Source organism: Erpetoichthys calabaricus, chromosome 9 (assembly GCF_900747795.2).
Source record: "Erpetoichthys calabaricus chromosome 9, fErpCal1.3, whole genome shotgun sequence".
NCBI classification, from domain to species: domain Eukaryota; kingdom Metazoa; phylum Chordata; class Cladistia; order Polypteriformes; family Polypteridae; genus Erpetoichthys; species Erpetoichthys calabaricus.
In genome coordinates, this window is record NC_041402.2 from 164,022,487 (window position 1) to 164,034,705 (window position 12,219).

Genomic DNA, 12,219 nt, shown 5'->3' on the forward strand with positions numbered 1-12,219 from the left:
ATACATAAGGATCCATACATAATTAAAAAAAATGAAAACACCCAAGTTCACATAAACTCAAGCAAGAGTAAAGCAATGGTCCAGATTCTATAAAGCTTACGACTATGACCCCTCAGTAACTAAACATCACATTTTGATTCTGATTTTTAACATGAAAAATACCCAGAACCATGACAACTTTGTTGTCGTGACCCACAAGCTTCTGGTAGAGTTACTGTTAATAAATTATTCTGGGGGAAAAGGCTAACCTGATAGACAGACAGAGAGGTTGGGATATAGCACTTCGAATCCTATAAATACCAGAAGCGACTCCATTCTGTAGCACCCTTGAGCAAGGCTGTAATTGCTCCGTCCTGGGTATGACGTTAACTTAACCTGACAGCCTGCATAAAAATCTCACAGAATTATCCCTTAAAAAGAAATACTGGAACTCACTCTGGCACAAGGTGCTTTTGTCTGACAGCACCTTGTAAATGGAGGCCACTTGCAGCCCACTCAGGTTCACCAAAAAAGGCCATACATGGCTACCACATGGGCTTACACCCACAAGCAAATCAGTCAGACAGACAGTAGGATAGACAAATGCAGGACAAATGTAAAGACAAACATTGCTAATGAAAAATGGCTCTATAAAGAGAACACTACTCTCCCATACCCTTGCTTCCCCACCCCCTTCAAAATTTAATGAGAACATTGTTTATAGTTCAAAAAATTGCTCAGGGTAAAAGTCACTTAGAGTCTCTTTTCACTGAAATTCCTGTTTTCCATTGGAAGATCACCCTGACAGTACCCAAGTGCACAATTATAAAACACAAGTCACTAGATGATACCAGGTTTTCTAGAAGTTATTTAAGCAATTTCAACTGAATCTAATTCACTGTTATTTGCACCAAATTTATAATCATCTCCACTTTAAACTAATTACTGAAACATTCAATTTTTAAATTCCAAGCAATCAAGCAGGCACAATTTGAGTTAGAAGCACTGATTAAATGCACTTAAGCATGGCATGGTAAAAGATGTTTGGGAATGAGAAAATTTGTTAGAACAAAAATTTGACTTAGAATGAAAAGCATACGAAAACTACTACACAAATTTCCATTTATAATTCTGTGCTAAAAAGAAAAAAAGTTAATGAAACTATCAAAATATGGCCTGACTGAATTTTACAGACTTCTACCCAATGAGAGGTCCAAATCAGTGATAGATAGATAGATAGATAGATAGATAGATAGATAGATAGATAGATAGATAGATAGATAGATAGATAGATAGATAGATAGATAGATAGATAGATAGATAGATAGATAGATAGATAGATAGATAACTTTATTAATCCCAATGGGAAATTCACATTCTTCAGCAGCAGCATACTGATACAATAAATAATATTAAATTAAAGAATGATAATAATGCAGGTGAAAAACAGACAATAACTATGTATAATGTTAAATATTAACGTTTACCCCCCCTGGTGGAATTAAAGAGTCGCATAGTTTGGGGGAGGAACGATCTCCTCAATCTGTCTGTGGAGCAGGACAGTGACAGCAGTCTGTCGCTGAAGCTGCTCTTCTGTCTGGAGATGACATTATTTAGTGGATGCAGTGGATTCTCCATAATTGATAGGAGCCTGCTGAGCGCCCTTCGCTCTGCCACAGATGTTAAATTGTCCAGCTCCATGCCAACAATAGAGCCTGCCTTCCTCACCAGTTTGTCCAGGCGTGAGGCGTCTTTCCTCTTAATGCTGCCTCCCCAGCACACCACTGCGTAGAAGAGGGCGCTCGCCACAACTGTTTGATAGAACATCTGCAGCATCTTATTGCAGATGTTGAAGGAAGCCAGCCTTCTAAGGAAGTATAACCGGCTTTGTCCTTTCTTGCACAGCGCATCAGTATTGGCAGTCCAGTCTAATTTATCATCCAGCTGCACTCCCAGATATTTATAGGTCTGCACCATCTGCACACAGTCACCTTTGATGATCACTGGGTCTATGAGGGGTCTGGGCCTCCTAAAATCCACCACCAGCTCCTTGGTTTTGCTGGTGTTCAGGTGTAGGTGGTTTGAGTCGGACCATTTAACAAAGTCATTGATTAGGTCCCTATACTCCTCCTCCAGCCCATTCCTGATACAGCCCACGATAGCAGTGTCATCAGCGAACTTTTGCACATGGCAGGACTCCGAGTTGTATTGGAAGTCCGATGTATATAGGCTGAACAGGACCGGAGAAAGTACAGTCCCTTGTGGCGCTCCTGTGTTGCTGACCACAATGTCAGACGTGCAGTTCCCAAGACTCACATACTGAGGTCTGTCTTTAAGATAGTCCACGATCCATGCCACTAGGTATGAATCTAATCCCATCTCTGTCAGCTTGTCCCTAAGGAGCAGAGGTTGGATTGTGTTGAAGGCGCTAGAGAAGTCTAGAAACATAATTCTTACAGCACCACTGCCTCTGTCCAAGTGAGAGAGGGATCGGTGTAGCATATAGATGATGGCATCTTCCGCTCCCACCTTCTCCTGATATGCAAACTGCAGAGGGTCAAGGGCGTGTTGAACCTGTGGCCTAAGGTGGTGAAGCAGCAGCCTCTCCATGGTCTTCATCACATGTGATGTCAGAGCAACAGGCCGAAAGTCATTCAGCTCACTAGGACGTGATACCTTTGGGACTGGGGTGATACAAGATGTTTTCCAAAGCCTCGGGACTCTCCCCTGTTCCAGGCTCAGGTTGAAGATGCGCTGTAGAGGACCCCCCAGCTCCGATGCACAGACCTTCAGCAGTCGTGGCGATACTCCATCTGGACCCGCTGCTTTGCTGGCACGAAGTCTCCTCAGCTCTCTGCTCACTTGCGCTGTTGTTATTATGGGTGGGGATGTTTTTCCTATGCTGGTATCAGCAGAAGGATGTGTGGAGGGTGCAGTACTCCGAGGTGAGAGTGAGAGTGGGTTAGGGTGGTCAAACCTGTTAAAAAAAGTTGTTCATTTGGTTTGCTCTCTTCACGTCTCTCTCAATGGTGGTACCCCGCTTCGAGCTGCAGCCAGTGATGATCTTCATCCCATCCCACACTTCCTTCATGCTGTTATTCTGCAATTTCTGCTCCAGCTTTCTCCTGTACTGCTCCTTCGCCGCCCTGAGTTGGACTCGGAGTTCCTTCTGCACGCGCTTGAGCTCATGCTGATCACCGTCTTTAAAAGCCCTTTTCTTCTGATTCAAAAGGCCCTTGATGTCACTTGTAATCCATGGCTCGTTGTTAGCATAGCAGCGTACTGTTCTTACTGGAACTACAATGTCCATACAGAAGTTGATGTAGTCAGTAGTGCAGTCAACAACTTCCTCAATGTTCTCATTATGAGATCCCTGCAGGATATCCCAGTCTGTAGTTCCAAAAAGTTCTCTCAGAGTATTCTCAGCCTCCGGGGTCCACTTCCTGAATGATCGTGTGGTTACAGGTAGGACTCTAACTTTTGGTTTGTAGTGAGGCTGAAGCTGAACCAGGTTATGATCTCCTTTCCCAAGCGCAGGCAGCGGGGTGGCGCTGTATGCGTCTTTAACGTTTGCATACAGTAAATCAATAGTCTTATTTCCCCGGGTGTTACAGTCCACATACTGGGAGAATGCAGGCAATGTTTTGTCCAGCGTCACATGGTTAAAGTCTCCAGCGATTAGCACAAGCGCCTCAGGGTGCTGCGTTTGTAACTTAGCAACAGCGGAATGGATGATGTCACTCGCTGACTCCACGTCTGCCCGAGGAGGAATGTATACAATAACAACAATGACATGTCCAAACTCTCTGGGCAAGTAATAGGGACGCAAACTTACGGCCAACAGTTCGATATCCCTGCAGCAAGTGGAGATTTTGACGTTAACATGTCCAGAGTGACACCACCGTGTATTAACATAGAGAGCGAGTCCTCCTCCTTTTTTTAATCAACTCCTTTCCTGCTGGATGATTTAAACCAATACCTACCAACGGAACCACTGCTGTAAACATACAACATTTTTAGTCATGCAGCGCCCACATCGATTAAAAAGTTGACGGTCATACCAATAACCATTTCAGTTATTCTGTCCTAGTGCTATTTTACATCCATGAATTTGCTTTGTAATAAAATAATTAATCATATTCTACCAAATAAAGTGAAATAACTAGGAAAAACAAAGCAAAGCTTTGTAATAATCACAACATTTTTAAATAAAACTTGCAATAATTTGTATTTCTGTTCCGTTCGGTGTATTGTATTGTATTGACCCCCTTCTTTTGACACCCACTGCACGCTCAACCTACCTGGAAAGGGGTCTCTCTCTTTGAACTGCCTTTCCCAAGGTTTCTTCCATTTTTCCCTACTAGGTTTTTTGGGAGTTTTTCCCTTGTCTTCTTAGAGAGCCAGGGCCTGTTAAAGCCCATTGCGCCACTTCTTGTGTGATTTTGGGCTACACAAAAATAAATTGTATTGTATTGTACTTCTAGTTATGTTTTTTTGCTCACCAATTAGCAAGCACCTTCAAAAAAGCATCTTAACTGAAATTGCCTATATACAGTACAGTGACACTCTGGTACACATGCATAAACCAGATTGACTCGTCTGATGTTAGGATGGGTCCATGGGCTAGATATGTTGTGACCAACAAGTGACCATGTAACAAACTATCATCATATTCTCCCAGGACAAAAATCATTGTTTGACTTTCAGAAGGTTTCACTGTAGAATGCCAGCAATGAAGCTGTATGATAGGCTTACCTAAAATACGGTAACTAGAATCTGGGAGTAGAATTTGTTTTTCTCTTCTCATTCAAGTTCTTCAAGAACCAAATTATTATTTAAACAAAACATGTTTATTATATGGCGGCACGGTGGCGCAGTGGGTAGCGCTGCTGCCTCGCAGTTGGGAGATCTGGGGACCTGGGTTCGATTCCCGGGTCCTCCCTGCGTGGAGTTTGCATATTCTCCCCGTGTCTGCGTGGGTTTCCTCCGGGCGCTCCGGTTTCCTCCCACAGTCCAAAGACGTGCAGGTTAGGTGGATTGGCGATTCTAAATTGGCCCTAGTGTGTGCTTGGTGTGTGGGTGTGTTTGTGTGTGTCCTGCGGTGGGTTGGCACCCTGCCCGGGATTGGTTCCTGCCTTGTGCCCTGTGTTGGCTGGGATTGGCTCCAGCAGACCCCCGTGACCCTGTGTTCGGATTCAGCGGGTTGGAAAATGGATGGATGGATGGATGTTTATTATATACTTGTACATACAACATGGCACATAGCATATTAGCAAAGCTCTCTCTCCATATAGCTCCTGAGGACCATGTTCCACTCTTAGCCCCATCTGTGTGGTGTTTGTGCATTATCCACACACCTGTATTAGTTTTCCACCTAAATGCCAAATACATGAATGGTAAAATGACTGGCATACAGAGCTGGTGCCATGCTAGCTGGACACGTTACCAACTGACACCCCCACCCCCTATGAAGAGATATAGGGATAACTATGTCAATGATCAACTTAATTGATTTAGTACTTTGCTTTCAACTTATACGACTATCTAAATGTTTCATAATAATCAATTATTTAAAGTTAACAATATCCATAATAAATAACTCATGAAAATTATGAGCCTATACATTGAAGAAATAGCCGTCTCTGATCCTCTGTGACCAACTACTGATCATAGCAGCATAGCATAAGTGAGAAGATCCGATTGTGTTTGCCTTGTTTAGGAGAGTCATTTTCTTAGCTTCTATAGACAAAGGATCATGGTTAGTCCAAAGGATCATGGTTAGTCTATAAAGTTTTAAACAGCTGCCAAATTCAAACAAGAATTTTAATTTCTACTTTAAAAATTGCAATCAATAAATACTACATTTTCTTTTTCTTACATTTATAACACTGCAATAAATGTGAATAGATTTAAAATGTTCAGCACTGCAAAGTAACAAGTGTATTAGTAAATATTATGGCATATTAGCAAGTGTAAAATAGTGGCAGAAAAAGAGAACAACAGATATATAGGGCAGCATTTGCTTTACCACATATTTTAATACTTGGGAGATTTAAATCTAGGTTCTATATCATATAAAAATCGGCAAACTACAACATTAATCCAATAACCTTAAAATGCTGCCTTTGTTTCTGTGATGTTTGAAAATTCCTGCCAGAGTAGCTCAATCTAACAGCAGCTGTAACTTGTGTGTGTGTTTATTAAACAGCATTTGATAAAGTCTTTTAAGTGCCCAATATTAAAGTACAATCTTTTCAGTCAAAAATCAATGCCTGCATTTAAAATGTGCAAATTACAAATTCAAGCTCCTGCAGCGATCAAACCAGGTCTCTTTCTATGTGGGAACCCCAAGTAACCACAGTATGTCACTTTAAAATAAATAACTCTCTCAGCCTATTCTAGCTTGGCACAAGAGAACACTTTGCAGTTTGATTTATTGCTCTTTGTTACCACCGGTTTGGTGGGGAACAGACAGCTCTGTCAACAAAAGTCAGCTTAAACCAGCAAAGCTTTCTTAGGTTTTATGACTACAACACTGCTCAATAGCCATTAAGAGGTAGATGAGAACAAAAAAATGGGGGCATTGCAAAAAATATTACAATACTTAACAGGGGATGACTATGGATGGTTATTTTTATGATAAAGATTGACTAAACTTAGAAATAAAAAGCATACACTGCTTGGGTTTAATTGAGATAAGATTGGATTATAGATCCTTCTGACTTTCTAAAGAATTTTTTATCGACACTTTCAACTTATCTGTGATCTTTTTAACTAAAAATGTATCTGAACTTAACATATATGGAAAAATAGTTCCAACCATTTTATTAGAAATGTATCAAACAATCAGTCATCAATTTATACAATAAGAATTGAAACATTCCTTATTATTTTTTTAATTGTTAACCTAAACTAGTATGCAGGCACTGTTTCCTTAAAATAAGAAAAAAAACCACTAAAATCTACACTAGATAGATTCAATAAGTAATAATTAAGTGCTCTTATAACTGGCAATACGTTGGCAAAAAGTTCGGCTTGCTGCTACTAAGTTCTAAATTTCTGGGTTCAATTCACAGCTTGGTCAGCATTGGCCCAGTCTCTGTATGAGCAAGGGGTCTCAAAGTATTCTGGTTTCCTCCCACAGTCATGCATGCTAGATTGACTAACAATTATAAATCAGGCCAATATGAGCAAACTTGAATATACCGATGAATCTGTCTTGTGAAAGGATAGTACATTCAGAACTTTGATCTCTATACTCAAAAACCTTTAAAAGAATCATATACATTATAGAAAAGGCTCAGTATCTGTATGATGCCTTTGCAGGCACCCACAACAGCTCAACATATTTCATATCAACAAAACCAAGAAAGATCAGATCACCTTGAGAAAAATGTGACAGACAGGCAACATACTTGTATGGCTCATAAACACAAAACAGTTGAAGGTTAAACTGTCCTACAGCAGCTTAAAAAGTGTCTGTATTGACATTACAATTTTATGCAGACATTCCTGCCCCTTCAAGTATACAAAATCCCAGAAACAAAAATTCAAATTAGGGTAGCACACAAGTGCAGTGGTTAGCACTGCTTCCTCAATGTTCCAGCATCCTGGGAGCAAATACTGCACAAACTTGATGTATGTGTGGCATTTCCATGTTCTAATTATGTCTGTGTGGATTTACCTCTCACATCCTCAAAAATGTGCATTTCATGACGTGTCAATGTGGGTGTATAAATTTGGTCTACTGCTATGGACTAGAATGTTGTCCAGTTTGGTTCAATGTTCATAGAGAGAGTATTCCAACAGGTTTAGCTTGTAAATAAATATCTCTACTGAGTAAACACTGTGCTAGTGTTACTATATTCTTGGTTCCTCATCCAGTTCTACAGTAGGTCCTAAAGGTTATATAGTATAAATATATATAGTATAAATACATAGGTTAAATGAGGTCAGTAAATTGCCCATGGGCGTGATATTACGAGTCCCTTCAAGTAGAATCCGACTTCGGGCAAAACTCTGCCCTTTTTCAGACAATTAAAAAAACAGTGCCTTTTGAAAGATAAACATTTTGAAGAGATGACTTTTTCTTCTCCACTATCTACTTTGAGTTATTCTACATCTAAGTTCTACATTAGCATTACCAACGTTTAATATTTTAATAGCAGACATTCTAAAATGGATGATTATTATATATATCACACACACACACACACTTTTCTCCGGCAAATAACGACTTTTGTAAATCACCTTGAAAACTGCATTGATAATATCTGAACCATCATTCACTCGCAATGAAAAGATAACACATTTCGTCCAGCTTCCAATTATCCTAAACCAAACTCTCACGCCTGTCTCCGACGTTCAACAGTTTGGAAGACCGGAGTTCAGTTACTGTGCCGTTCCTGCGACCGGAGTACAGTATTGAGGAAGCAGGAGGGAATTCATCACTTAGTGCCAACTTACAACAACAAAACTTGTACTTTCAGTTTAAATGCTAAAGCACGACATTCATGGCGGAAATAAATTGGCAGCAATAGCTGTTTCGATAATATAAATACAAGCGAAATAATTTTATTTAAGCATATTAGGCAACCACACATTTTAAAATTTGCTTATTCAAAAGTACATGTAAGAAAACTAACTTGCGCCGTCGCTTTCACTTACCACTTAAGTCCTACTGAAAAACCCGACGCCTATGCTCCTTAAAAGTCGTGTGTAACTGTCTAATACGCAGCAGAGACTTTGCCAACGCTTATTTCCACAGAGACTCTAAAGCTCTTCTACTTCCCCTCTATGATGAAGCCTTTCTGGAGAAAGACTATCATACTACAGCTTTAACTAACACCGGGTGCCTCATGTACTGCAACTACGGGTAGCCGATCGGAACAATAAGCACCAAGAAGCCACAAAAGCGGAATATAAATGACCGCCCACAACGACTGGGTGAAGCTTACAAGAGACACATTACGCATGCTCATCACAATGCGTTCAGATTGGTTAATGCTTCTATGCTGGTTTTAGTTTCCGCGGGTGAGTATCGACGATTGACAAGATAAGAAAGCAGTTATATTAATACGGTATGTGAAGTTCTTGACTGCAAACGTTGGTATATAAACTCTTTGCGCTCCAACATTTGGCTTTATTTTAAATGTCCAACTGAACTGGCTATCGATACAGAAACAGTACCTTCGACCAATGTTCTAAACAAGATTCTTTAGCACCCAGTAGTTCTTGGTTGGCTAAACGTAAAGGACATGTATAAAAACAGGGGTAGGTATTTACAGCGTAATGTTATAATATGTAAAACATAAAATTAAATTACTATTCAACGTACTTTTCACCCGTACAGTGTCCTTAAGTATTATATGTACTGTACAGTACATGGCAATCTTCAGCTCTATTTGTCATTTTTAAACGTAGAGAACTGTGACATGGTTTACTTCACAGACCCGGGGTTTGGACTATTTTGCTAATTTGTTAAATTAGTTTTTCTTAAGTGCTTAATGATTGCAATAATAAATCTAAAACTATGGTCAGTTGAAGATAGAAAAATAAAAACTCCAGCTGGCGAGATGCTGGAGGAAAAAATAATCCAAGGGTTTCAAGGCCCAATGCCCACCTACGCACAAATGGGCATTCTACCAAACATAAAATGTGCTTAAATACTGTAGTTCCTTATTGTTTTTATACTTGGTTTTATAAGTGGATGTTGTTGACAGTTAAGAGTATTCAATATTACTGAAGGCTGCAGAATACTTTGATCAGGTGGTGGTGATGCAAAACACAACAGCAGAAAAACAAGAGAAAACAGTGAATGAATAGTAAAAGTTAATAATGATTGCAAATGTATATCATATATGATATTGCAATACATATACAATCTGTCAGAGCTGGCACTAAAAAGCAGCTATGAAAAAGCCAACTGTAAAAACTGGGGGGTTTTTTGTATCTTTTTTTAAAAAAATGTTCTGTTCTATTAGCCTGATGCATCTCTTGTGGTTAGGCATTCCAGGTTTTCAGTGCTTAACAACAAATTCCTCACCATTTCTTTTATGCTTAGCTTTTGTAATAACAAGCAAACCAAGGATCTTGGGTTATACCTTAGAACCTAATGGTGCAAGCACTCTGAATTAGAAAAAGGAGCAAGATTATTCAAGATTTGTAATTTCAAATGACACAAGTAACAATGCTAAGACTGATGAGATGTACTCAGATTTTCTTTTACTGGTTTATATTCTTGATGCTGCATTCTGAACTGTAACCAATTTACCTTTTTCTTAGATAGTCCAGTTAGGAGTGCATTACTGCAATCTGTTTGGCTAAAAACAACATAATTATGTTTTGCAATGCTCCTTAAATGAAAAAACACATTCCCAGTAATGTCATTTTCTAACCCACTTAATCCGGGCCAGGGTCCCTTGGCAGGCTACAGCCTATCCAAAGGCAGAATAGCATGACAAACTGTTGAGTCACATCACAGGATTAGGAGGACGTGTGGACACAAACTCAGTTGGTGGGCATGCACTGAAGCTTTCTGTATACAAAGAGAAATTCGAAGTTAAAATGTTTTGAAGACGATAGAAGTAAATAGCCAGATATCTCCTAAAAGAAACTGGTAGTGTGACTTAGTAGGTGGTAAACCACAAGGTTGCTAGTTTAATAACAAACCTTCACACTTGATGAGACACTGTATAATTCACTTGTATTGCCCAATGTTCAATAAAACAGTGTATGTAAACAATTTACTGTACTGTTACTTGCACAGTACCATGCCATATATTAACTAAGGGAAAGTCCTATATATGCAATTGAATGCTGAACCTGGACCTTCATCCTACATGTTTTTATGAGTTGTACTGTATCAATGTAATTTCAAAAAATGATCATTTTTAATGTATTACCTTTAATGAACTATTACAATTACTTCTGCTACAAATGAAGGACTGTTGATAGTGGTGGACAAGTGATAAATATGTTTAAAAGTATAGTATTTCTTGAGAAAGCCGTGTTAAGCTTCAAAGGAGATCATTCAAATAATTTTTAGCTTCATCTGTACATACATATACAGCTTTATGAAACAGTAGGTACACTCCATAAATTTGTTTTTACCATATACTGTATAGGCACATCAAGATTTGAACTTCATTTAAACAGTATTTATAGATAAAGGTGATGTAACAAACATCATGCCACATTTATATTTTGTAGTTTATTGTATAATAAAAAAATGCTCCTACATATATCACTTTAATTGCTTAAAATTAGAATCAGATGCAAATGATTAGATCATTAGAGATTAGAGATAGGGTCTTGTCTGAATCTTTTTTATTTAAGCCTTGGATATTAAGGTTGGTTTGCTCTTCACTGTTGAAGTGCGAGACATCACCATTGCTAGATTAAAAGAGCCCTTTGTGGCCTTCACAAAGAAGATTATTGATGCCTGTGGATCTAGGAAGTGTTTTAAAAACAGCCAAAAAAAACTGGAAATCAACCATTCCACTGTTCAGAAGATCATCTACAAGTGGAGGTGGTTTCAAACAACTCCCGTCTTGTCCAGGCCCCAGAAAGTTCAGCCCAAGAGCAGAATGCAAGATTCTGAAAGAAGTCACTATGAAACACAGAATTTGGGTAGCTCTTGTCACTGTTGACATCCTGCCTTGTATCAATGGTTCAGGCTGGTGGTGGTGTGAGAGGATATCTTCTTGGCACATTTCAGGCCCCTTAATACCAACTGAGCATCGTTTAAATGCCACAGCCTACCTGAGTATTGTTGCTGACCATGTCCATCCCTTTATGACCACAGTATATCATTCGTCTGATGGCTACTTCCAGCAGGATAACACACCATATCACAAAGCTCAAATCATCTCAAACTGGTTTCTTGAACATGAGTTCACTGTACTCAAATGGCCTCCAAAACAGCAACTTTGGGATGTGGTGGAACAGGAGATTCGCATCATTGATGTGCAGCCAACAAACCTGCAGAAACTGTGTGATGTCATCATGTCAATATGGACCAAAATCCCTGAGGAATGGTTTCCGCACGTTGTTGAATCTATGCCACGAAGAATTACAGCAGTTCTGAAGAAGCAGTGTCCAATCTGGTACTAGGAAGGTGTACCTAATAAAGTGGCCAGTGAATGTACAACTCCAACATAATCAGACCCTAGAAAAATAACTATATGAGGCCCATAATCATTAAGGAAAATCCAATCAAAGACTATCTGACCTAGCAGT

At 39.4% G+C, this 12,219-nt stretch overlaps 1 protein-coding gene across 1 annotated transcript in view; it reads right to left on the reverse strand.

Moving 5' to 3' along the window:
- Positions 1 to 8,828, reverse strand: part of fam118b (family with sequence similarity 118 member B) — a 35,660-nt gene extending 26,832 nt beyond the window's left edge. Inside the window, exon 1 of the mRNA XM_028810360.2 lies at positions 8,647 to 8,828. The gene's annotated coding sequence lies outside the window, so the exon portion shown is untranslated. The remainder of the gene's footprint in view (positions 1 to 8,646) is intronic.
- Positions 8,829 to 12,219: the final 3,391 nt, after the last annotated feature.